General features: G+C 43.9%; 1 pseudogene; it reads right to left on the bottom strand.

Annotated features, from left to right (window-relative positions):
- Positions 1-606: 606 nt before the first annotated feature.
- On the bottom strand, positions 607-11,934 carry LOC136518945 (transcription elongation factor SPT6 homolog; annotated as a pseudogene).
- Between the last annotated feature and the right edge of the window lie 15,109 nt (positions 11,935-27,043).

The following is a 27,043-nucleotide window of genomic DNA, read 5'->3' as shown; positions in this document are numbered from 1 at the left end:
CGGAGTAGCTCTCCATCGCTGGTACCCGAACGCATCACACAAGCACAGGGAGGAAGACGGGGAGAGTTAGGAGATCTCTATGGGAGCTAAGAATGCTTCCTAATCATTGGTCGTTCTTTATAACAAGTACTAGCTTTCGATCAACCCATTTGTGGAGTCAACAGTAGCATCATGTAAGACCATCGCATGCCACCTCCCCGGCTTTTGCTGCCCATTTGACATATGGAGAATGCTAGTATTTCAGTATTTGACGAGTTTTTTGTCCTAGCAAAATTTGTGGGAGGTTTCTTCAAAGGCCCTAGCAATGGAAACAATGTGCGTCCATGGTTATCGCGCCAATTTGTGGGAGGTTTCTTCCAAAGGCCTAGGAACCGAAAGGGGAGGAATGTGACCTTTTGACCCATGTCTCGCTCGAGGGGAATGCGGCCTTTGGAGTTTTGACCCATGTCTCTCTTACCAATTTTTTCGTCATTTCAACGCCAGCGGTCTAGCGGTCCTGTTTCAGAATCTCAGACCTGGCAGATGAACACTACGATACCGCGCCACTGCAGAACGACCACAAAGCGAGAGGCATTTGGATGGTCGCCAAACATTGAAACGCTTGAAGATTCTGAACAAGCGGGGTAATATAAATTTAGAGAAACAAAATGTGGCCTGTCACAATTTCAACACAAAAGACCTAATTGCGGATAGCCTTAACGATAAGGCACCAGGATCAAATTCGTAGCAGGAAACCGTGACCAAATATATTAGATTTATGTACATGCATTGAAACACAACGCTGTTCACAATGCAACATTTGCAGGCTTCAAGCAGCTGCAAGACTAAGTCACAGATAAGTGCCAGTTTTCTCCATCGACAGTACGATAGGACAAGAGTTAAAACGAGGAAACAGTTTTCATCTAGCAGTCGTCTGAACTACAACGCAAAACACAGTGGTCACCAGCCGCTACCACCGCCAGACCCCCAGCCGCTTCCACCATCCTGTGCTGGGACGGCCTTTTTAGCGCTACCCCATCCTGAGTCATTAGAGCCACCAGCAGCTGTTCCCCAGGGTCCATTTCCGCCACCAGCACTGTCAGCACCACTAGCAGCTGATCCCCAGCCACCTCCACCGCCACGGTTGCTGTCATCGCCAGCTCCGCCCCCGCCAGCAGCATCAGATCCTCCACCAGTACCACCACCACCCCAGGAAGAGCCACCACTGCCACCTGTGCCCCATCCGCCTCCCCCGCTGCCAATGTTATCGGTCCACCCTCCACTGTTGCCACCACCACCTCCTCCACTCCAACCTCCACCACCATTATCATCATTGCCAAAATTACCCCGGCCACGCCCCCGTCCTCGTCCACGACCACCAGAGTTATTCCTTGAATCAAACCTCCCTCCTGTTTTAGGAAAACAAGGCGCATAAATTATACTCACATATTTCTAAGGGTCTATTAATGTATCAACAATGTACACAAGTCAGATCACAAGCGTTTCTCAAAAACCAGTGGTAAAATAATGGTCATACCAGAGTACCAGACACAGCTTGACTAGATATTGGCAAAAATCCACTGTGACATGTTGAGAATCTAGGAAGCAAAATTATTAACAGAAAACAGAAAGAAATATATTTCGTTCAGACAAAGACAACAAAGAATGGCTAGTTTCTGAAGAACCAGATGAATGTAAACTATTTCAGAAATAGCTTTTAACTCGTACAGTGAAAAAAAGTTGCATGGGAATTCACCACAAGAATGCAAATACTATCTTCAACGAACGCTAGCAGATCATGAGAACTATAACAATCCAGTGCTTGGTGAAAATATTATAATCTTAATCCACGCAAAGCATTTAAAGATTACCATAGCTAAAAATGCATATAACTTTATCAACATCTTAAGCGCATTAATAACTGACCTGATCTGCCAGAGAAAGGTCTGTCCCTATCATTACTACCATCTCCCCTCCAACCACTGTTTGCATCCCCCACCACCACCACCAGAACCCCAAGCTGAGTTTTTCATAGGTACCATTGCAGCAACATTTCGCATTGATGGTCCAGCATCAGGTGGTGGTTTGTCAATATTCTTCTGGAAATAGGACACAAGGCGGTCAATGTTGTCAAAGTCTCTCTTCCTGAATCTGAAGCCCTTCGGGTATAATCCAATATACTCGTGATGTGGATTTGTACTCCTAATATATGACAATATAAAGGTGCCAGGATGTTCATGAGAGATGCCAAAACTATACACTATTCTCATAGGGTTCTCTGCTTTCTCTGCCCTTAACATCTCATCAACCTCATTTTTTAAACCCTTTCTGAATTTACGATAAGAGAGCATGCTCTTCAGGTATCCTACCAATGGGTCCACATATCTGTCAATGACCTATATGATAAATGAAAATTAGAGGAAGGCCCAGATAGCACAAAATGAAAGATTACCAATTTAACTAGAGCAAAATCTTGTCACATAAGATGGAATCAGATAACTAAAACTGACAGAAAATAACTGAGAAGAGAGCAGGTGTATATATCAGGTGCACCAACCTCATCGAGGTCTTCAAAAGTTTCATTGTCAATTGTTAGTGTTTTCCCTAGGCGAAGCAAACTTGTAATATCTTTGTGATCCTTTCCACTTTCGGTTATCTCCTTGTGTGCATAAACACCATCAAAAATTTTCAGGGTAAGTGTCAAAAAAGATGGTCCCCTGGAACTTGGCCGGATCACCTTCTCACCATGCTCTTTATCTGACAAAAACTGTTTCAAGAGAATTGTTCAGATAAAGACTGGCATACCTACCATAAGAGGAGATGCAAAGTGCACAGATTGAGTTTAACAAGGCAGCAAACCTGCATGGCTTCTTCGGCTGTCAGGTTCTGAAAGTGGGGATGAACAATCATTCGGGGCTTGAAATGCTTCTTTGCAAGTTCCTTTTGTTTCCGAGCCTTATCTTCTACAGTTTGTGAGGTCATGTCTTGTTCGTGATAATAAGGATCCTGATCACCCCTGGAGAATGGCCTTCTCCTCATCTCACTAGCCTTGCACGTTAGGTAAACCATGAACCTATTTTTATTCACGTTTCGAATTTTGCCAGTTAATACATCACCTTCACGTAACTGTGATGATTCTGGATCAAAACCCTCATCAGAATAGTTGTCTGCCATAACTATGGCTTTCAAACCAGAATCAAAGGTGCAAATTATTTTGTTCTCTTGTATATTGCGAACAGTTACTTGAACAATCCTTCCATCAGATATGGTATCCTCAGTTTCACCAGAAAGCATCCAGAATTCCTGTTCCGGGCTTGGCTCAGTATAGGGGGTCCTCCAGTCAGAAAAACCGGACAGCAGCTCTTCCTTTATATCCAACAGAGTTTCCAATTTACGGTATTCTTCTGAAATGCTCTTTATATATTCCTCTATTTCAAGACCTTTCAGCATTTTTGGGTCTGCTCTAACATGCTCAATCGCCATCTCTTGCTCGTCATCATCCATTTCATTTATTTCATGCCCATCCTCAACATAGACATCCTTAGCCAAATTTTTTGCTAATACATATGATTCAGGATGGATCCTTGTATCCTCGAGCAGATCAATGAGTTGAGCACTGGCTGCAGCTGCACCACTCCGCCGAACACGTAAAAACCCAGAAGCATTCATGAAGACTTTCCTTCCTAGAGGTTTGACAAGCTCCTTGCGACTAAAAATGGATCCCTCTCTTACCAGATCTTTCTGCAAAGCAGAAGCTTTGCGCGGACCCAAACCAGCAATAAATTGTAGAGTAGAAAAATGCCACTCATGGCTAGCAGCAAGATTAACGTCAAAACCTATCTGATTCGTTGCATCAACCATTACTTGCTCAACAACTTCATACTTCTCATCAGGAGTCAGAAACTGTTCCAGTGCATGCAGTTTCCAAGAAAGTATCTCTTTCCCAGGTCCACACAGTGTTGCGATCATCACCAATGGATTCTGAAGGTAACGTCCAAGCGCTACAGCTCGCTTCACAATACCTGTACAGTCAATGAGACATGAAGAGAAAACATCTGTTTGTAAGGTACTGAGCAGAAGAGATAACAGTAAATCACCATATTGCTACAGTACCTGACTGCCCAGGAAGTTGATCCGAAGATATTCGAGAGTTCTCATACAAGCGAGGCACAGACTCGTCACCATAGACAACGCTCAAATTTTCCATTTGGGGGTTAACGTCTCTTGGATGGTCCTCTACAATTTTAAAAATAACCTATCACAAGGATAAATGTCAGCTTAAAATTAAGCGATGACCGATGAGAGCACAAAGCTTAAAATAAACTTCCACAGAGTACCATTGCTGTACAGCCATTTAGAAAGCATAAATGAAAGTTTCAACAACTACTATATACACAGTTACAAACACTGGAAACATGTTCACATTTATAGCAACTGCATCCCTCACAGCAAATGCAAAGCCACATAGCCAAGATACAATCGCGTACATCATGTCATCTGGCAACATTTGTTACATTGTTAACCAAAAAAAACTTGGGATGTACAAAATAAACAGTAATCATGTCATCAAATATGCATAACTTTCTACTGATACAATAAGTTAAATAAACAAATAGGAAAAATTGGTTCTATAGCACCGAAAGAACTCCGCTTCCGTAAAATGCCATCGAAAGATATCCGTCACTTAAAATACCACTGAAAGGATATCCGTTAACTAGATCTAGCATTCCGTCACATTTGGAGATCACACCGTGATTGCTCCGTCCTCCTTTCATCCCATGCTGAGCTCTGTTATACAACTCCCTCTCATTCTTGCTGCGAGTGGCGCTAGCGTCAGGGTCCTGAAGCTTGCCACGAGTGGCGACGCCGCGAAGCTCTAAGAGGAAATCGACGGCGCGAGGCTCTAAGAGCTAGGTGTGAATCGTGGACGGGGGTGGGGGTGGTGGTGCTTCAAGGTGCCTGTGGGCTGCTGCTACCGCGGCCATGGACATGGACGAGCTTCTATGTGCGTGGGCCTTCAGCCGCAGACCACGGGGCACGAGCTCTGCAGCACGCGTGCTCCACCGAGTGTAAGCGCCAGCCGTCTGCAGCGCGCAGGCTTTTCTGGGAGCGAGCACCGGCCGTGTGCGGGCGATGCAGCCGCCCGGCGCGAGCTCCATAGCACGGCTGCGTGGGGGCGCACGAGTGCACGACGAAGCCACCGGGCGCAAAGCCCTGCCAGTCTGCCAACGGACAGTAAAGGATGTAATCCTAGATGTGGTGTTAGTTTGGTCAGTGCAAGTCTTTAGTTTCAGGTGTTTCAGTTTAGTCAGTTAGCATGTTAGCAAGCGTCTTGTAATCATGTATTGTGATCGAGTCCAAATCTTCAGGATATTAGAGTCAGGTGCTCATGTTAGTGGAGCCATAATGAACTTTCACTCTTGTACAGGATCGAGCTACAAATAAGAGCATCATAAACAATGCGCTTCTTGAGCAACACCAAAAATATCTACTGTTCACGCTGTGATCTCAGTTATTGCAAGCCCGTTCGTTCTCGAGTTAGTTGAAGCAGATAGGACAGCGGAGTTCCGAGATGGACTCACGGACTACAGAGAACTGCCATGGAACAAAAGAGAGCGTCGGGGAGGTGGAGTGTCAGGGCCTGGACCATGCCAACAGCGCGCTGGTTCTCATCGCCATGGGCGCAAGCTCTTCCTCCCTGCATGCGCTCCGAGCTCTAGGATAACGCCACCGCGTGGGCAGCCTTGAACACGGGGCCAACCACGTTCGCCACGCTCCTCGAGGCCACCTCACGTGCGCCCGGCAAGTGGCGACGACTTCAGCTTGGCCTCCACCGACGGCAGCGAGGCTACCTCCCTTCGCACACCTTGCCTCGCCGCTGAGGCTGACGCCACCGTGCGGGCTGCTTCGAGCGTGAGGACGCCGACCCAGACGACGAGACAAGTCGCTTGCCACGCTCCTCGTGGTCGCGGCCATCTCCCGTGACCTGGCAACGAAACTTTGGAAATCCACCTAGCTTCCGCCGCCGGCAGCGAGGAGGAGCATGAGCAGGTGCTGGCACTCCACATCGAACCCGGGAGGCCGGGAGGAGCAGGACCAAGCGTTTTTTTTTTCTTTCAGGCGTCTAGACTGTGGAGGTGGATTTCACGACGTCAGTGCGCCACTGTGACGGAATGCCAAATTGAGGTAACAGTGATGTCTTTCAGTGGTATTTTACGTGACGAACACCTTTCAATGGTATTTTATAGAAGCAGAGTTCTTTTAGTGCTATAGAACCAATTTTCCCAACAAATATGGGTTGGACTCCCACCATAAAGAAACAAACAAATAACAAAAGTGAAAGATATCAACGAAAGCCAACCTAAAATAAACTTCCAAACTCCAAAGAAGTATGTTCATAGTGACAGGCTAGCAGAAAGCAGAAGCATGGGCACTAAGTCAACTCAACTCAAGAAACCCAGCAGTCGAGCCCAACATTAATAAATACAGTTTGCCTCCCAGCCACTACAACCAAAAAATCAGCAAAACAGAGGGAAGGAGAAGATGAGAGGAACAGGAGGGGAGCTCGCCAGCAAGGCCAAGAAGTTGCAGCCCTGCCATCCCCGCTGTCTCCCGCGTGGGTGATTAGCACAGAGCTTCCTCCAGTCAGTCATGGCATGGTCGATCTGGAAGGAGGTGGCAGCAGTGGATCCGAGGGCACAGAGCGGTGAGGAAAGGGAAGGGAAGAGGCAGGGAGAGTTGCGGGATCAAATGTGTTTCTGGAGAACAGAGAGGGGAGAGAAGACGTGGAGAGAGCGCACAGGAGGGACAGAGGGGGAGTGGCAGCTCTGCATGCTGAATCAAGGGAACCACAGGTAGCTCAAGCCACATGAAAGGTATATGGGCTGTGTGGTGAGATGGGCCAATATCTTCCTTAGTCCTTTGCCTCTTCTCCTTCCTTTCTTCTTTTTTCGTTTCCTTTTTCTTCCTGCTCCATACTGCTGTTTTGGAAGTTTCTAATATCGGTTTGTGTCGCCTTGCCTCGCCTTACAAGCACCTAGGCATTACCTAGGCAATTGGAAGGGGGTGGCTCACCACAGCTCGACTTACCGCCTTAAGAACCTTGGTAAAGTGAAACTTAAGGAACAAAGAAATCGCCTGAGGCTAAACCAAAACCATGGGCACAATGTCAAGTCAACCCAAGGAACCCATCACTTGAACCCAATACGATACAATTCATAAAGGCTAATGGGTTGCCTGCTGCATGTAAGGAACACAATTGGGGCAACCTACAATCTGAACTCAGGAAATTAACAACAAAATGAGAATAAAAAAATCTGTGTGCGGTGCTAATCTTATAAGGTGTTCTACAGCATCATAGTGAATTCACGAGATGACCACAAAAACCAGGTGCAACAATCCTTTGCAAATGCTTATTGTAGAAAATATAATGGAAAGATTGTAGAACAATACGATAGCATTAAGCCTATCAGTCAAGCGACCAATTTAAAGACATATGTGCAGGTGCAACTATATAATTCTGAAAGAAACATAGCACTTGCTTGGTCTATTTTGACTATGTATTTACACACCAATAAATAAGACAGAAAAATACCTCATAAATATCATCCTTCAGTTGTCTGCAATTGTAGTTTGATGCTCCTACACACACAACATGTGGTTGATGATCAGTCATAAACTTTAAGACTCGTTGCTGGTCATTCTTCTTCCGCTGCTGCTCAGCGACACCTTGAGACCTGTTACTGATAGAACCCGCATACAGAACATCAACCAATTCTCCTGAGGAGTCTAACATAACAAAGGTGGTTGCTGGCTTCCCAGGACCCCAGCAGCAGGCCATAACTCTCAATTCCGATTCATCATCCAAATCAATGTCAGCATCCTTCTTGTCTGCATCTTTCTTCCTCCAAGGAGCAACAGTAACCTTGTTCCACAACTGTTTCCCATATTCCATATGGAGCCAATGTTTGCCTTTTGCCGTCAACAGTGATCGAGCTTCCTTTTCCATTGATGGAAGAAGGAAATTGAAGAAGGCATCATCCAGTATCATCTTCCGTTGCTCATCCCACAGTTGTGCAGACTTGCTGACACAATCACTTAGATAATTCTCACGTGCTTCAGACATGAGTTTTTTCTTTGCATCTTCTGGCAATTTCACAGTAACCTTGAGGAGCTTTTCTTCCTCTGCTTTCTGAATAAGAAGCCACTGCGCATCTACAAACTTGCTAAGTGGTTTCTCTCTCAACCACTTAACACCCGATAGCTGATGATATGGATCTATGATTGTATTGCCCTCAGGTGTGGGACTTGTTGACACAACTGCTTTATTCATGAAGATGCCTCGAACATGCTTTCTCACAATTGGCTCACAACCTATCTCAACTGCTGCCTGAGAACAAAGAAACAGGGGGGCATGGAATACTGTTGTCAGCTGGAACAAACCTATCAACTAAGTTTAATGTACTACTCCCTCCATTCCAAATTATAAGGCATTTTGGCTTTTCTAGATGCATAGCTTTTGCTATGCACTTAGATATACACTATGTCTAGATACATAGTAAAATCAATGTATCTAGAAAAGCCAAAACGTCTTATAATTTGGAACGAAGGGGGTACAAAAAAGGGTCAAGATTGTGGTGTCTACTAAATACCATGTGTCTCGCACCCCGAAGAACATCTTGTGGTGTTTCAAACATTGCACATGTGAAATTTGCAGCAACCTCTTCAGGAGAATGTCTACCGCTCTCAAGCTCGCCTGCTTCCTGTAAGAAACATGCGCATGTGAGGTGTCAATCATGAAATCATTTTCTATACAGAACAACTTTCTATGGCATGAAAATATATGCAAAAAATGGGTAGGTTGCACATGCAGTATTGTTCTCAACTCGAGAAAAAAAAATGTGAAGTGCAAGCTTAGAGCACATACAGGTATCTTAGTTAATGTCAGATGGTGGCCTAATTGCTCAGCACTGCGCCCAAATTGGTTGGCAACCTCCCATAACCCTGCCTTGTGACAGATACTGTACAAGGATTTCCTTTTAGGACGTTTAAATTGGCCTTCTTCTTCTACTTCACCAGGAGGAAAATGTAAATTGAATTTTGCATCAACATCCTCCACCTCTTTCTCAGATTTAGCATCCTTTAGTGCTTCAATGATGGAATTATAAAGTTGGCTATTAAGTTCTTGCCTTGTGACATCATCTATCCTCTGTTTCTCATCATCAAATCTTTTCTCATAATACAACTGCAAAGCAACCTTGCGCTTCTGAAGAAGTAGCCACTTTCTGTCTAAGGTCTGAACTGCCCAGAGCAACTACATAGAACACCAGATTTGTCTTAGCAATTGCAAATAGTTGGTAAGTTCAGCAAGAGGACCAAGTACTCAGTGAATAATAACAATAACAACAACAATAATAATACTAATTAATTACCTTATGCCACTTCATTTTGCGTGCATCAGATTTCTTATCCTCATTACCCTCATCATTACCCTCATCAGAATCGAGGCTTTTTAATAGGGTTGGACAACTCTCTTTTCTGTACATTGCAATGAACGGAATCTGACAGGGAACAAAAACTGAGTCAGACGAGCAAGCATAACATTGAGAAGCAAATTTGCATAATTTTGCATACTTCAAATTTGTTGACATGCAACATGGTCACGACGTTAACAATGTCCTTCTGGTCAATATCCTTGTTCATGCGCTCATTGCCAAAAAAGGACAGAAATCCATCACCAGTTAGGTGGCTGTGTATCCATAAACTCTCTTCCTCAATCATCGTTTTATTCGTTGGAGGATACCCAGTCAACTCTTCAGACAACTGCCGAAACAGCAACAAATTAGATGTGCGTCTTAAACTAAATCATAATGTAGCGTAAAAAAACAAATTAGCTAGTACATACCTGCATCCTCTCAGGGACATCATTTTCTTTTATTTGCTCATCTTTTGTTGTCATATACTTCTCTGCAAGAATAAATGGCTCAAACTCATCTTCAAGCCTCGCCCCTCTTAACTCAACAGAGTTAGCAGCCTCCCTCTCAAGCTCTTGCTTTCTTAGTGCTAGCAGCTCATCAACATCACCAAATATGTCTTGGGCCTCTTGCAGAGCAGATGACGATACACCTGCTGCTTGTCGTGGTACCTTCTTTTTAAATTTCTTCCTCCTAGAAATAAGAAATAGTACACATTATTGGGAGTGAACACAGTCAGATACAACTCCACAGAGCCAAAGACATGGAAGTGGTGTTCAAAAGATAGGAGGACAAAGATCCGCACCTTACAACTTGTCCATTCCCATCGATTTCATCTTCCTCCACAATGAAATCTGCCATTTCATCTTCATCATCACCAACTTCCTCCTCACCCTCCCCTGCCTGCTGATCGTCCTCGAAGTCCTCTTCAAACGGCGCAGTATCTGAAGAAATTGAAGTTGATACAAAAAAAAGTTTCAGCTAGTTCCTGGGATAATTCAAAAAGACACAATGGAGTCAAATTCTGGTGCTGGTACCTTGATGATCACCAAATAAACTGTACTCCACTCTCTCCTTGCCACTGCGTTTTTTCCCTGTTCCATCATCATCTGAAAGACCAGAGCGCTCATCCATTTCAGATTCCCTTCCAGCCTTTTTCAAGCGCTTAAACTTGTTTCCCTGCAAGAAGACAAAAGGAGCATTCTACATAAACAGGCCCAAGAAAATTTGGACAGGACAGCATGACTAAAAAAAACATACAGGCTTTGGGCGACTGATGCCAGTGATGTTATTATCCTGGAGCAACATATAGTCATCCTCATCAAGCATGAAGTCCTCTGATTCCCTGGGTAATATCTCTTAAATTTGAGGACAGTGTACACAATAGATTCACATGTAATTCTAGTAGGAACAAATGCAGGTACCTCTTCTTTTTCTTTTTCTTTCTTCGCCTCTCATCATCACTCTTCTGTTCCTCTTCCTCTCCTTCCACTTCTTCTTCCTCATCGTCCACTATGAAGTCATCCTTCTCAAATTCATCCTGACCATCCTCTGCACATAAACATATTTCTACAGTTGTTACTTCACAAGTGACAAGCCCCAGGAGAGATCATAATTTGACACCAAAAAACAAGTGAAAATGGAACAATAAAACACTGCAACAGCAAAGCATAAAAAACTGAATAATTCGAATAATAAGGAAGCAAAACTGCTCCCTGATGGGGAGAAAACTAAACAGCCCACAATAAGGGTGAGCCAGAGTCAACACCATGAAGAAATTGCGAGAAAAAACAGACCGTCATCTTCATCATCGTCGTGCTCGTCCATATCGTCCCTGCCCCTCCGGGAGGACCGCGGATCCTCCTCGTCGGCCTCAATCTCATCTTCTAGGGTTCCAACAAAGCCACCAATTTCCATCAGCAAATGCACACAGATCACCACGAAAACCGCAGAACAACCCAAACCGCAGAAATCAGCGAAAAAAACATACCTTCTTCATCGGAGAGCACCGTGCGCCCCATAGTTCTCGAGGGATTTCAACCTAACCGAACCAAGGAAGGATGAATCAGGTTAAGTTCGAGACAGGGTCGGAGCCAGTAAAGGACATGGGTGTACACATGAAAACCCAATCTTTTTTTGCAAAAAGAAAAGAAAAAAGTTTGTAGGCATAATACAGGTATCCTACACTTGTAACTGGATCATCAGATCCGGATACTGATAGCTAGGGTTTGGGTGCTCGGTTTCGCGAAGCAGGAACGGAAGAGAAGGGGTGCGCGTACCTGGTGGGTGCTCGTCACCGGCGAAAGTCCCAAAGATGAAGGCCTGGGCACCTAGCGTAGGGCGGAGGGCCGGAGGCGGTGGCGGCGGCGGCGGCGGCAGCCCAGTCGTCGTCGCCAACAGAGAACGCACGCGAGAGGAACAGGAGAACAGAGAGAGTATGCCGGGGCCCGGGGACACTGGAATGGAGAACAAAAGGCGGGCCGCAAGGAGACGGTTCCGGCCCACTAAACTACTTAGCCTGATCTGCTGGGAGCGGCTGGCTGGTTAGCCCTTTCACATAAATATTGTTCACGCGAACCAGCCAGCAGTATTTTTCTATCACATAAACGAATTAACAACTATACGAATCAGCCAACTGAACAGGCTGTCTATCTCTACCTTTCGAATCCGGGGTCCAAGCTCGAGCACCCGACAGTGCCACGTCGCCCGTTAGACTGACAGCCGTGGGATCACGCGAACACGAGATCTGGTCCGTCCGATGTGGATTGGTTTAGGTCTTCTACCCGTTTATTATCATTTACCGGAGCCATCACGAAGCTTTATGGGCGACGCTCGTCCCCTCTCCCCTCCGCCTCCTCCGTCGGTCCGCCGCCCCCACCCCTGCTCTCCACTCCACCCTCCGCTTGCAGGGCCACTAGAGCGGGCTTGAATCGTGGTCGCCGATGAGCAGGCGCGACACACTGGCACGACGGTGAGCTGGCCCCTCACGACAGGCGGCGAGGCGGGGATCTGACGGTGGCTCCTAGCCCGTGGGTGCGGCTGACCGCGGGTCGTCGGCAAGCGGTGGCGCGTAAGCCACCGGCGTGGGTCCCTGCCACCGACGAGCTGGCGAGGCAGCGGGCTCCAGACGCCACAGGGGCTCCGGGCGCGGCAGCGGGCTCCAGGTGCGGCGAGACCGGGCTCGCGATGATGGAGCCACGTGCGTCTCGGGCCGGCCGCGCACACGCCGTGGAACCGGCCTCATCCTGTGTCGAGGAGCCAACCGCGCCTGCGCTGGGTAGCAGCCGCGTAGGTGCCACCTCGCCTCGGCACCGGTAGTCGAGGCCGCCTCGCTCTGACATGGCCGGGGGCCTGGCCCACCGCGCCGTCGCTGGGCCGGTGCCACTGGCACCTCACCCCACTGCGCCCGCCATGGCTGCCTCTTGCACTTCCCCAGCGTGCTGCAAGCCTGCAACTGCCACCTCCTGCTTCATGTGATCTTACGGCTGCAATTCTTGCAGTTCAGGGTAAAATTTTTATTCCTCTCTAATGTTCTGAGTATCATACAACATGCTATATATCCATTACTAAGAACCTTGCTTTCCCTTTCCTTTGTGTGCTGTAATCTAATATAGTCAAAATGTTCCTAGCCCTTCTGCTTCTCAATTTAATTAGCAAATGCAAAATAGGATTAGGAAACAAGATGTGATACGCTAGCTAATTTTCACTCGTTATACAAGTATATAGACTTTCTTGCTGCTGAATTTATCATGTTTTTTCGTAGGCTAGAAATTGTACCGTCAAATTGTTTTCAAATTACAAATTCAAAGAGCTGTACAAGTATAGACAATCAAATTGTTTTCATGTACTATTAAACAAACTAATAGTTTACTACATTTTAACATGCTATTACGTCTCCGATTACTATGGCCCTCGTTGAAAAAAAAAAGCCGAAACACTCTTCCAGCTTATTTGCTGTGAGAGAAAAACACTGTTCCGATTGAAAAAATAAGCTGAAAAGTACGGATTATAAGACAAACAAACATGGTCATTTCATCCTTCAAAAAATACCCACAATTCTACATGTTGATTAGTTATACGTTTGTTTCCAGATAGTTTACAAGTCGTGACATATTTTTTAGTCTAAAATAGTTCCATATCTTGATACGTGCGAGCTACTATTGAAGTCAAGGCATCAGACATCATTCACTTATCTCTCATGGATGACCTACAAGATAAGAAATATATATGTACATGCATGTTTTTTCTGTTATTGAACTCAATACTGTTTAGTTCCAATGATGTTGGAATCAAAGCTTACTATAGCTGTTGTTGTAGCTATGTATGCATACCTATTTGGTAAGCTTACAATGGCTCCAATTTATATAATGACTATAAATTTTCATTGAGCTATGACATTTGGGAATATGCAATGATGATTACCATCCATCTGTCTATTTTCTTTTCTGAACTAAGGTACATGGGAATATGCAATGATGATCATCACTCTTTTATGATATTTCTATTGTACTTTTTTTTGAATTGAGGCATTTGACACATGCAGTGATGACAACCATTAGATGTAGGGAAAATTATGTTCTTACCCTTGTTCAGTACTTCAATTGTGATTTTGCCCCTATTTTTTAACTTTGTGTTTTTGTCCTTATTATTTTGAACTGAACTGTCTATCTGCCCCTGCTTTGGATGTCCGTCAGATACCCATTGAATAGATGAATTAAAAAAATTCCAAACCTGAAAAGAAAAGTCCAAATGCTCACACTGCCCCTTATCCTTTCTGGCTGTTTCTCGACTCACACCGACCACATCGGAGAGGGAGGGAGCAGGTGGCGTGGTTCTAGGTGGCAGAGCGTGCGACGTGGGTGTGGCGGCTAGAAGCAGCGTCGGCATTAGGGCGGGTGGAGCAGGTGCGGCATCAGGGTGATGTGGGCGCGGAGCAGCCCGGGACGCAGGGGTGGGCATCGTGGCATCAGGGCGGGCGGCGGCGGTGCCTGGCCACGGCTACCGGTGGCGCCTGGCGATGTGGACGTAGAGTGGCCAGGGCGTAGGGGTGAACGGAGCGGCATCAGGGCGGGCAGATCACAGTCGCGGCCGTATCACCACCCACGTCGCCAGAATCCCCGATCGAGAGCGGAGCCGACGTGGCCTAGGGTTTCTGAGCCAGTCTGGTGCTATGGTGGGCTGCTCTCGAGGCTCCCTCCCCACCTAGATGACCGCCGCTGCCACGCGTGTCGACCTCTCTGTCGGCATAATGCCTTCGCACCAGGGCTCGTCCTCTCTACCCCCTCTTCCTCGGGTCCCACTCTGGCTGCGGGGGTAGACCAGGAGCTCGGGATGTTCGAGCATGCGCTCTCCGCCGCCGGTGCAGCTTTCGTCTCATCTATCATCGTCAACCCTCTAGATGTCGCCAAGGTCAGTTCCCCGGGGCACTCACTCCCTCGCTCACGCAGGACTCTCCTCCTCCCTCGAGAGTGTTTGTGTGCATCCGCTTCGGCGTCTAACGCATTTCCTGTGTCTCGATGCAGACGAGGTTGCAGGCCCAAGCGACAGGGGTGCTGTACCACCAGCCTGCCCAGATGGCGACGCTTGGCCCGAATGCGGTGAGGAAGTCGATTCATTCTGTTCTGAATGAACTGAGACCATTTGGCATATGCAATAATAACCATTGCAGTCTTGTTGTTACTTTTATATGTAAGTTTCATTTAGAATAGCTATTAATTACGTTGGATATTAACAACATCACAATGGTTAACGTTGTAAACAGCATACTCATAGACATGTTCATTCAATTTCTTTTTTTTGGTAGCTATTTCAGCTCAAAATTATAAACTGTTGCTGCCTTGATTCAGTTTGAAGGAAGGAGTGAAGTGCTTATTCAGAAATAGACATGATCCTTACCATTAGCTAGGTGAAAATCGAAATGTTCTTTGATTTTGATGCTACTTCATTAGGGTAGCTTAGCTTTAGTGCTTCACAAAATTCATCTCTCATAGTGATCGGTGTTCCTGTAGCCAATTTTATTTTTGTAAGATAAAAAATGCATATTTCAGCAAAGCATCCAATTCGAAATAGAAAATATCAATTTAGGTTGTGCCATGACCTGAGCAGATTACTTATTAGAGATTATCGATTCTATTTCACTACATAATCTAAAAAAGGACAAAACCAAATGAATAAGTACTCCCTCCATTCCAAACTATAAGTCATTCAAATTTTCTTGGAGAGCTAAAGCATCTCAAGTTTGATTAAAAATTATATAGAAAATTAAACATCAAGCAATTTGGCTCCTGAACCATCAAGTAGGAACTGTTGGTCTCTTTGCAGCACGATCGGCAATCCACCCTTTCAGTCGGCATTTGCTCTCGAACGGTGACCTATCAATCGGAGATAAGGCCACTACCAATAAGTCATATGTTATATTTTCCATCTCGATACATGGCCACCGCCAATACTATTCGCAGGTTCTCTACTAGAACAGCCCTAGCTGGTGCAGCAATGTCGCGCCCATGGTTTTCTAGTATCTATTAACACTCTGTCTGTGCTAGAGATGGTTCTCTCTACTCTTGCTTTCCCTTAGGCTACAGTAGTAGATTCGGTTTTCAACGTTGATTTCGGATAGGTTTGGATCTTTAGATCAACTCCAGCAGGCTCCTACTTGAGCCCCCATAGCTAAATATAGGGGCCCAGGCCAAAAATCCAACTCCAGCATGGTTCCTACTATGGACTCTAAATTTGTGTGGGCACCCAAATCCTCCCACTAGACCCTATTCCCATTGGCCCAACACCCTAGTTCTCATCCGACTGATTCCTTCCCGCATTGTACGGAACATGAGCGCGGTCATCTACCAGCGAGTGCGGTCGCCCACCTACCCCCCCTCCAGCGAGCGCCCCCTGCCCTATCTGTGTGTGGAGAGAGCACCTCCCCTCCTTGGTGCTTGGCCCCTTCTTCAGCGTGGCGCGCTGCTGAAAGCTCTAGTTTAGTTTTGGTGAATTGATGAAACCCTAAGTACTAACCTAGTTCATCAAGTGATCATGATATAGGTAGCACACTCCAAGTTGCGAAGCAAATAAAGATCATAGCATGATGAAGATGATGCCATGGTGATGATCAAGTACTTGGACTTGGGAAGAAGAAAGAGAAAAACAAAAAGCTCAAGGCAAAGGTATAAACTATAGGAGCTATTTTGTTTTGGTGATCAAGACATTTAGAGAGTGTGATCACATTTAGGATTGATAGCCGTACTATTAAGAGGGGTGAAACTCATATCGAAATACAGTTATCAAAGTGCTACTAGATGCTCTAACTCATTGCATATGCATTTAGGATCTAGTGGAGAACTAACACCCTTGAAAATATTTGTGAAAATATGCTATCACATGTGCACAAGGTGATACACTTGGTGGTTGACACATTTGAGCAAGGGTGAAGAAGTTAGAGGTGAAATGGAGTTGGTCGTAATGATGCTGGCATCGGTCAAAGGACCGGACGCTGAAAGGTTGCGTCTGGTCATGTTGTCGGACGGCACAATAATTAGGGTTAAGCACCGGACGCTGGGTTGTGTCCGGTCAAGCATAACCGGACGCGTCCGGTCAGCAAAAACACATTTTGAACCCTTACTGTAAACGACCGGACGCTGAGGGTCTAGCATCTGGTCAACTCTGTCAGAGCGTCCGGTCAACATGTCGACCATTGAGATCAAACATTCCATGTTGAACGCAAGAGACACGTGGCCACCATCGGGCGACTGAACACTGAGGAGCAGCGTCCGGTCAGTAGGACCGGAGCATCCGGTCACCCCGATCAGTGCCTAGTGAAGGGGTACAACGGCTCTATTTCATGGGGGCTTCTATTTAAGCCCCATGGCCGGCTATAGCTTATAAGACTTGGCCATTTGCATTGACATAGAAACCTTGTGAGCTTAGCCAAAGCCCTCCCACTCATCTCTGTCATTGATTCATCATCTTTGTAAGATTGGGAGAGAATCCAAGTGTATTGCTTGAGTGATTGCATCTAAAGGCACTTGATGTTTATGTTTCGCTGTGGGATTCGCTTGTTACTCTTGGTGGTTGCCGCCACCTAGACAACTTGGAGCAGCAAGGATCATCGAGCGGAGGTTGGTGATTGTCTCCGGCTCCGATCGTGGTGATTGTGAGGGGTTCTTGACCTTTTCCCGATGGAGAGCCAAAAGGTACTCTAGTGGATTGCTTGTGGCTTATGTGATCCTCATCTTGTGTTACTTGTGCGACACCCTATTGAGGGTTTGGCGTGTGAAGCCAATTAGCACGTGAACCTCCAAGTGAGTGAATCACCACAACGAGGAGTAGCTTACCGGCAAGCAAGTGAACCTCGGTAAAAAATCATTGTATTCATCATTGATTCCGAGGTGATTGGTCTTCATTGTTATTTATCCTTGTGATTGATTGGTTTCTTCATCTACACGGCGGTATAACCTTCTTGATCACTCTCTTTACTTTACTGTAAACTAGTTGATAAGCTCTTTAGTGTAGCTAGTTATGAGAGCTTGCTTGCTTGGTTGGTGTGGCTCTTTAGTTAGCCTTTGAGAGCACACTAACATAGGGTAGTGTCATAGCTATTGTGTGAATAGACAATATCTAAACTAGAATTGTGGTAGGTGGCTTGCATTTTGAGTAGGCTAGCGCAACACTTACTTCACCTCATAATTGTCTAACCATTTTGTTAAGTATTGTTGTAGAAATTTTATTAGGCTATTCACCCCTCCTCTAGCCATTAGGACATTTCAAGTGGTATTGGAGCCGAGGTCACCGTTATTTGAGGCTTAACAACCTTCGGTGTTAAAATAGCTTAAATCAACAACACCAAGAAGCCACCCAATTTGATGGCTCAAATTATCCTTATTGGAAGTCAAAGATAACCACACACATCAAGTCAATCAATAGAAAGGTGTGGAATGTGGTGGAAACCAAAATTGAAATTGGTGATCCGGAGAATCCCACCGTCGCCGAAGAAGTGCTTCTTCAAAACAATAATATTGCTCTAAGTGCTATTCATGATGCAATTGATGAGAGAATATTTGAGCAAATCAAAAATATTGAGATGGCTCATGAGGCTTGGAAGAAGTTGGAAGAATCATTTAAGGGCACTCAAGCCATGAAGGGTGCAAAGGCATATATTCTCAAAGAGAAGTTTGCAAGCTTCAAGATGAAGGAGGATGAGAGTGTGCCGGAGATGTTCCATAGGCTTCAAGTGCTTGTCAATGATCTCAAAGCACTTGAAGAAGAGGTGAAGGACAAGGACTTATCTCACAAGTTCTTGAGATGTTTACCATCAAGATTTGGTACATTGGTCACTATTCTAGTGAGGAGTGGTTTAGACACCATGACACCAAACCAAGTATTGGGAGATATAATGACCGATGATACCTATAGAGATGATGATGAGAAGGAAGAAAAGAAGGAGAAGAAAGATGAGAAGAAGAAGAGCGTGGCATTTAAGGCCACATTATCCAAGGGCAAGGCAAAGCAAGAATCAACAAGTGAAGAGGATGATTCATGGGATGATGATGATGATGAGAAGATAGCTCTCTTTGTTAAAAGATTTGGCAAGTTCATGGTGAAGAAGGGCTATCGTGCTAGAAGAAAGAAATCTTTATCCAAGAATAAAGAAGAGTCAAGAAGGTGCTTCAAGTGTGGAAGTAAAGATCATCTTGTTGCTCAATGCCCATATAATAGTGACAATGATGATGACAACAAGAAGAACAAGAAGAAGGATAAGAAGGAAAAAAAGAGAAGAAGGACAAGATGTCATTCAAGAAGAAGGGTGGTTCATATGTAGTCACTTGGGATAGTGATGCTTCCTCAAGTGATGATGATGATGATAGTGATGATAACAAGACCACCAAGAAGAAGGTTCTTGAAAGCATTGCTATCAATGAGAAGCCTTCTCTCTTCGAATCTTCATCATGTTTCATGGCTAAGGCCACTAAGGTACAATCTTGTGATGATGAAAGTGATGAAGAACATGTTGATGATAATGAACATGAAAATGAAAATGATAGTGATAGTGATGATAATGAACCTACTAAGGACGAATTATTTGACATGCTAGAAGATGCTAAAGAACACTTTGATATTAAGAGAAGGGAATGCAAAAGCTTGAATAAGGAGGTAAAAGTCCTTAAGCAAGCCCTTGATGAGCTCAAAGCAACTCATGAGAAGCTAGAGGAAGCCCATGAGAAGCTTGGCAAGGCTCACAAAAAGCTTGAAAAGGCTCATTCCACTTTGCTTAATGAACAAGATAAAAAGAAGCATGTTAAAACTTGTGATGTAGGTTTAACTTGTGATATAATTGATGAATCACTATCTATGCCTATCATTGTTGCTTCTACTAACCATTCTTGTAGTACTTCCACTTCTACCTCATCTAGTAGTGATGGTCTCACTTGTGATGCCTTACTAGTGGTTGAGAATGAGAATCTCAAGAAGGAGGTTAACAAGCTCACTCACACTTTGGCTAAGGCCTATGGTGGTGAGGACCGCTTGCTTATATGTTTGGGTAGCCAAAGAGCTTCTCTCTATAAAGAGAGATTGGGCTATACCCCCAAGAAAGGCAAGGCGGCCTTTGCTCCTCACAAGACTAGTTTTGTGAAGAACAATTGTCAGTTTTGCATTAGTTGCAAGCAAGTGGGTCATAAAGAGCATGAATGCACCAACAAGAGCAAAAATGCTAATGTATCCTCCCTTAAGCTTGATTCATGCTATATGCTTACTAAGGGTACAAATGGTGTGAAGGCTAAATTCATTGGTAAACCATGGATGGGCTCAAAGAAGAAAGCCATTTGGGTACCAAAGAGCTTAGTGACTAATCTTCAAGGACCTAAGCAAGTTTGGGTACCTAAAAAGAATTGATTTTCTTTTGTAGGTTAATTATAAAGTCGGAGGAAGGTATTAGGTTCTTGATAGTGGGTGCACTCAATACATGACCGGTGATGCAAGAATGTTCAACTCAATCAACACCAATGGCAATGATGGTTATGATAGTATCACATTTGGTGACAATGGCAAAGGCAAGGTCAAAGGGCTTGGTAAGATTGCAATATCAAATGACATAAGCATATCCAATGTGTTGCTAGTAGAGAGCTTGAATTTCAACTTGCTATCCGTGGCTCAATTGTGTGATCTTGGATTCAAATGCATATTTGGGGTAGATGATGTAGAGATCATAAGTGTAGATTGCTCTAATTTGATCTTTAAAGGCTTTAGATATGAGAATCTATACTTGGTTGATTTCAATGCTAGTGAAGCTAGATTATCTACATGCTTGTTCACTAAGTCTAGCATGGGTTGGTTATGGCATAGAAGGCTTGGTCATGTTGGAATGAAACAATTGAATAGATTGGTTAAGCATGACTTAGTTAAAGGCTTAAAAGATGTTGTATTTGAAAAGGATAAGCTTTGTAGCTCTTGTTAAGCCAGTAAACAAGTTGGAAACACACACCCTAAGAAAAGTATGATGAGCACTAGCAAAGCATTTGAGTTATTGCACATGGATTTGTTTGGGCCAACACAATACACTAGTATCGGTGGAAACAAATATGACTTTGTGATAGTGGATGACTACACTAGATACATATGGGTATTCTTTCTAGTGGACAAAAGTGATGTATTTGCAACATTCAAATCATTTGTTAAAGGCATTTATAATGAGTTTGAAACAACCATCAAGAGAGTTAGAAGTGACAATGGTAGTGAGTTCAAGAACACTAGAATTGATGAGTTGTGTGATGAATTTGGAATTAGACATTAATTCTCAACCAAGTACACATCTCAATCAAATGGCCTTGTTGAGAGAAAGAATATAACACTTATTGATATGGCAAGGTCTATGCTTAGTGAGTACAATGTGAGTCAATCTTTTTGGGCCGAAGCTATCAACACGGCTTGCTATTGTAGCAATCACCTCTATTGTCACTGATTAAAAGAGAAGACACCATATAAGCTCTTGAATGGTAGAAAGCCCAACATTGCATATTTTTGGGTCTTTGGTTGCAAATGCTATATCTTGAAGAAAGGCACTAGATTGGACAAGTTTGACAAGAAATATAATGAAGGATTCCTACTTGGCTATTCCACTATAAGCAAAGCATATAGAGTTTGGAATTTGGATAGTGGTACTCTTGAGGAAGTTCATGATGTTCAATTTGATGAAACCAAGGGTTCACAAGTAGAGAATGAGAACTTGGAAGATGTTAGAGGCATTCAACTTTCAAATACCATGAAGAACATGGATATTGGTGAATTGAGGTCTAGGCAAGTGAATGATGATGAAAATGATCAAGTGCAAGTGCTCTCCAACTCAAATGTGCAAGATGATACAAATCAAACTAGTACAAGTGGATCTTATGACAATAAACAAGATCAAGTGGCTAGTATATCATCTCAACCCAATGATCAAGCAAGTGCAAGCAATCAAGTTCTAATCCTCCAACCAACCAATGTTGTAAGAGATCATCCATTGGACACTATCATTGGTGATATTTCAAGAGGTGTATAAACAAGATCAAGATTGACATCATTTTGTGAACACTTCTCATTTGTGTCATCCATTAAATCAAAGAAGATAGATGAAGCTTTGAAGGATGTTGATTGGGTGAATGCTATGCATGAAGAATTGAATAACTTCACAAGAAATCAAGTATAGGAATTAGTAGAGAGACCAAAGGGACATAATGTGATTGGAACCAAATGGGTCTTTAGAAACAAGCAAGATCAAGATGGGATAGTAGTAAGAAACAAAGCAAGATTAGTAGCACAAGGCTATACTCAAGTTGAAGGTCTTGACTTTGGAGAAACATATGCTCCAGTTGCTAGATTGGAAGCAATAAGAATCTTGCTAGTCTATGCTTGTGCCCACAACATCAAGCTCTATCAAATGGATGTTAAGAGTGCATTTCTCAATGGCTACATCAATGAAGAAGTATATGTTGAGCAACCTCCCGGTTTTGAAGATGACAATAAGCCCAACCATGTATACAAGTTGAAGAAGGCATTGTATGGCTTAAAGCAAGCACCTAGAGCATGGTATGAGAGATTGAGGGACTTCCTTCTCTCTAAAGGGTTCACAATAGGCAAAGTTGACACCACTCTTTTTATCAAGAAGATTGGAAAAGATCTATTTGTATTGTAAATATATATTGATGACATCATATTTGGATCAACAAATCAAGAATTTTGTGATGAGTTTGGAAAGATGATGGCTAATGAGTTTGAGATGTCCATAATTGGAGAGTTGAGTTACTTCCTTGGTCTTCAAATCAAGCAATTGAAGAATGGTACATTTGTGAGTCAAGGTAAGTACATCAAGGACATGATCAAAAAGTTTGGCATGATTGATAGCAAAATCATTAGCACACCAATGGGAACAAATAGCAACTTAGATAGTGATGCAAGTGAAAATATGGTGGATCAAAAATTGTATCAGTCTATGATTGGAAGCCTACTCTATATGACCGTATCAAGGCCGGATGTCATGTTTAGTGTATGCATGTGTGCAAGATTTCAAGCCTCACCAAGAGAAAGTCATTTGAAGGCTACAAAGAGAATATTGAGGTACTTGAAGCATACACCAAATGTTGGTTTATGGTATCCCAATGGAGCAAAGTTTGAGCTAGTTGGTTACTCCGACTCGGATTATATGGGATGCAAGGTTGAAAGGAAGAGCACCTCAGGCACATGTCAATTGTTGGGAAGATCACTTGTTTCATGGTCATCAAAGAAGCAAAATAGTGTTGTATTATCAACCGCCGAAGCCGAATACATATCCGCCGGTAGTTGTTGTACACAAATACTTTGGATGAAGGCCACTTTGAGTGACTTTAGAATTAAGTTCAAGAAAGTGCCATTGCTATATGATAATGAGAGTGCAATCAAGCTAACCAACAATCCGGTTCAACATGCAAGAACAAAGCACATTGATGTCCGCCATCATTTCATAAGAGATTACCAACAAAAAGGGGACATTTGCATTGAGAGTGTAGGCACCGAAGATCAACTTGCCGATATATTCACCAAGCCATTGGATGAGAAAAGGTTTTGCAAGCTAAGGAATGAGTTGAACATATTGGATTTCTCAAATATGTGTTGATGCACCCCCCACTCATATGACATGCCTCTCCTTCAAGCAATTTAAGGTAAAAGTTGATTGGCATGACATACATCTTGCTAAGGACATGATTAGTGCATCTAGTCACATTTTCAATTTTATTAGGACCTTTCAAGTGGTTCTATTTTATTAGGCTCATTCATGAAAATCAAATGAATTTGATGTTTATATGGTATCACTATTGCTTCTATGCTTGATTTGATCTAGTGATAACATATGACATGTTTATGGGCTTATAAACCTAGTGTTTAATCTAGAAATTATGCTATAAGTGTTTAACTCAACATGGTACAAGATAACCCTTATTTGGAGGTGTGAAGAAACTTGTCCTTGGATCAAACCGAGTTAAATATCTTTGGCATATATTCTAGTTTGAGCCAAATTTAGGAAAATGATCCTTACCCCATTGATTGACATTGATAATCTCGACCCTACAAGTAATACTATCTATATTTAGCACCTTTGTGGTCATTGATGACAAAGGGGGAGAGAAACAAAGATAGTAGTAAAAATAGTGAAAAAGGGGGAGAAATGTCATAAAGGGAGAGAAACATAAAGAAATACTTGATGTATGACATAGGGGGAGAAAAGTAAAAAAGGAAAGGGATAAATTAAAATTTTGAGCACATAAGTAGGGGGAGCAAGCTCATGAACTTGTATAGTGCATTTGAATGTGCATTTCATATGTTTGCCTGCATGGCATACGTTCTAAATTTAAAATATCCATACTTGTATGATGTATGCTAGTTGTTAGATTGAATGATGAAATGAAATCACTAGATAACTTTCATTTTCAAATATTTCCAAGTGGTATTGAGCTAACCATGGTGCTAAGGATGGTATAATGGTGCACTCCGATTGGTATCACGCTTCAAAGGTCCATCTTTTATACCTTAGCATCATTTGGTAGACATTGTCTCCTATATTTCCTATCTAAGCATATGTGCAAGCTACAATCCAAACTCTTAGCACATATGTAGGGGGAGCAATTGCTACCATTTGGGGTTCATGAAACTTGTCTATATCCTAATACACATGGTAAATATGCTTGGACAAGCAACATGGATTCAATTGAATTTTAATTTATATCTTTGTATAAGGGTTGTCATCAATTACCAAAAAGGGGGAGATTGAAAGCTCTAGTTTGGTTTTGGTGAATTGATGAAACCCTAAGTGCTAACCTAGTTCATCAAGTGATCATGATATAGGTAGCACACTCCAAGTTATGAAGCAAACAAAGATCATAGCATGATGAAGATGATGCCATGGTGATGATCAAGTGCTTGGACTTGGGAAGAAGAAAGAGAAAAACAAAAAGCTCAAGGCAAAGGTATAAACCATAGGAGCTATTTTGTTTTGGTGATCAAGACACTTAGAGAGTGTGATCACATTTAGGATTGATAGCCATACTATTAAGAGGGGTGAAACTCATATTGGAATACGGTTATCAAAGTGCCACTAGATGCTCTAACCATTGCATATGCATTTAGGATCTAGTGGAGAACTAACACCCTTGAAAATATTTGTGAAAATATGCTATCACATGTGCACAAGGTGATACACTTGGTGGTTGGCACATTTGAGCAAGGGTGAAGAAGTTAGAGGTGAAATGGAGTTGGTTGTAATGATGCTGGTGTCGGTGAAAGGACCGGATGCTGGGTCGCTCAGTGACCAGACGCTAAAAGGTTGCGTCCGGTTGTGTTGTCGGATGTCACAATAATTAGGGTTAAGCACCGGACGCTGGGCTGTGTTCGGTCAAGCATAACCGAACGCGTCCGGTCAGCAAAAACACATTTTGGACCCTTACTGTAAATGACCAGATGCTGAGGGTCCAGTGTTCGGTCAACTCTGTCAGAGCATCCGGTCAACATGTCGACCATTGTGATCAAACATTCCATGTTGAATGCAAGAGACACGTGGCCGCCATCGGGCGACCGAACGCTGAGGAGTAGCGTCCGGTCACCTCGATCAGTGCCCAGTGAAGGGGTACAACGGCTCTATTTCGTGGGGGCTTCTATTTAAGCCCCATGGCTGGCTATAGCTCATAAGACTTGGCCATTTGCATTGACATAGCAACCTTGTGAGCTTAGCCAAAGCCCTCCCACTCATCTCCATTATTGATTCATCATCTTTGTGAGATTGGGAGAGAATCCAAGTGCATTGCTTGAGTGATTGCATCTAGAGACACTTGGTGTTTGTGTTTCGCTGTGAGATTCGCTTGTTACTCTTGGTGGTTGCCGCCACCTAGACGGCTTGGAGTAGCGAGGATCATCGAGCGGAGGTTGGTGATTGTCTCCAGCTCTGATTGTGGTGATTGTGAGGGGTTCTTGACCTTTCCCCGGTGGAGAGCCAAAAGGCACTCTAGTTGATTGCTCATGGCTTGTGTGATCCTCATCTTGTGTTGGTTGTGTGGCACCCTATTGAGGGTTTGGCATGTGAAGCCAATTAGCACATGAACCTCCAAGTGAGTGAATCGCCACAACGAGGAGTAGCTTGCCGGCAAGCAAGTGAACCTTGGTAAAAAATCATTGTGTTCATCATTGATTCCGAGGTGATTGGTCTTCATTGTTATTCATCCTTATGATTGATTGGTTTCTTCATCTACACAGCGGTATAACCTTCTTGATCACTCTCTTTACTTTACCGCAAACTAGTTGACAAGCTCTTTAGTGTAGCTAGTTGTGAGAGCTTGCTTACTTGGTTGGTGTGACTCTTTAGTTAGCCTTTGAGAGCACACTAACATAGGGTAGTGTCATAGCTATTGTGTGAATAGACACTATCTAAACTAGAATTGTGGTAGGTGGCTTACATTTTGAGTAGGCTAGCGCAACACTTGCTTCGCCTCATAATTGTCTAACCATTTTGTTAAGTGTTGTTGTAGAAATTTTATTAGGCTATTCACCCCCTCTAGCCATTAGGACCTTTTAGCTGCTCCATCGCAAGTGCGACCATCCGTCCCCGCTCACCCTCCTCGCTTTCTCATCTCCATTGGGACAAAGCAGGCCATCGACTTGCCCTGCTCGCTTTCTCATCTCCATTGGGACGAAGCAGCCCACTAAAGGAGGAGCAAGGAGGCCCCCAGTGAGGAGGACGTGGCGGTGCAACAAGCCCTCACACCCACAGGCTCATTCCCATCCCCCACCCCACCTCCAACTCCTCTCGGCCTGCCCCACCATGGACTTCTCTCCCCTCATCTGTACGTGTTCCGATAGCTCAGATAGTGAAAGATTGAAGATGACAGGTGGCTCCCAATGATCAGTGTCTATTAAGAGGATTTGGGGGCTTTGGTTTAGGGGCTTCTGCCGGAGGAAATGCCAAATATAGAGCCAACAAAAATGGGGGAAGCACCCAAATCAGAAATGGGGGCCCTGATTTGGGTGCTCTTGCTGGAGTTGCTCTTATCCAACCTTATCTATCTTTGCTAGCCTATGTGTTTGGTAGTGGTAAAAGATCT

The sequence above is a fragment of the Miscanthus floridulus genome, chromosome 17 (genome assembly GCF_019320115.1).
Source record: "Miscanthus floridulus cultivar M001 chromosome 17, ASM1932011v1, whole genome shotgun sequence".
Lineage (NCBI taxonomy): Eukaryota > Viridiplantae > Streptophyta > Magnoliopsida > Poales > Poaceae > Miscanthus > Miscanthus floridulus.
This window is presented reverse-complemented; position numbering and strand designations above follow the sequence as displayed.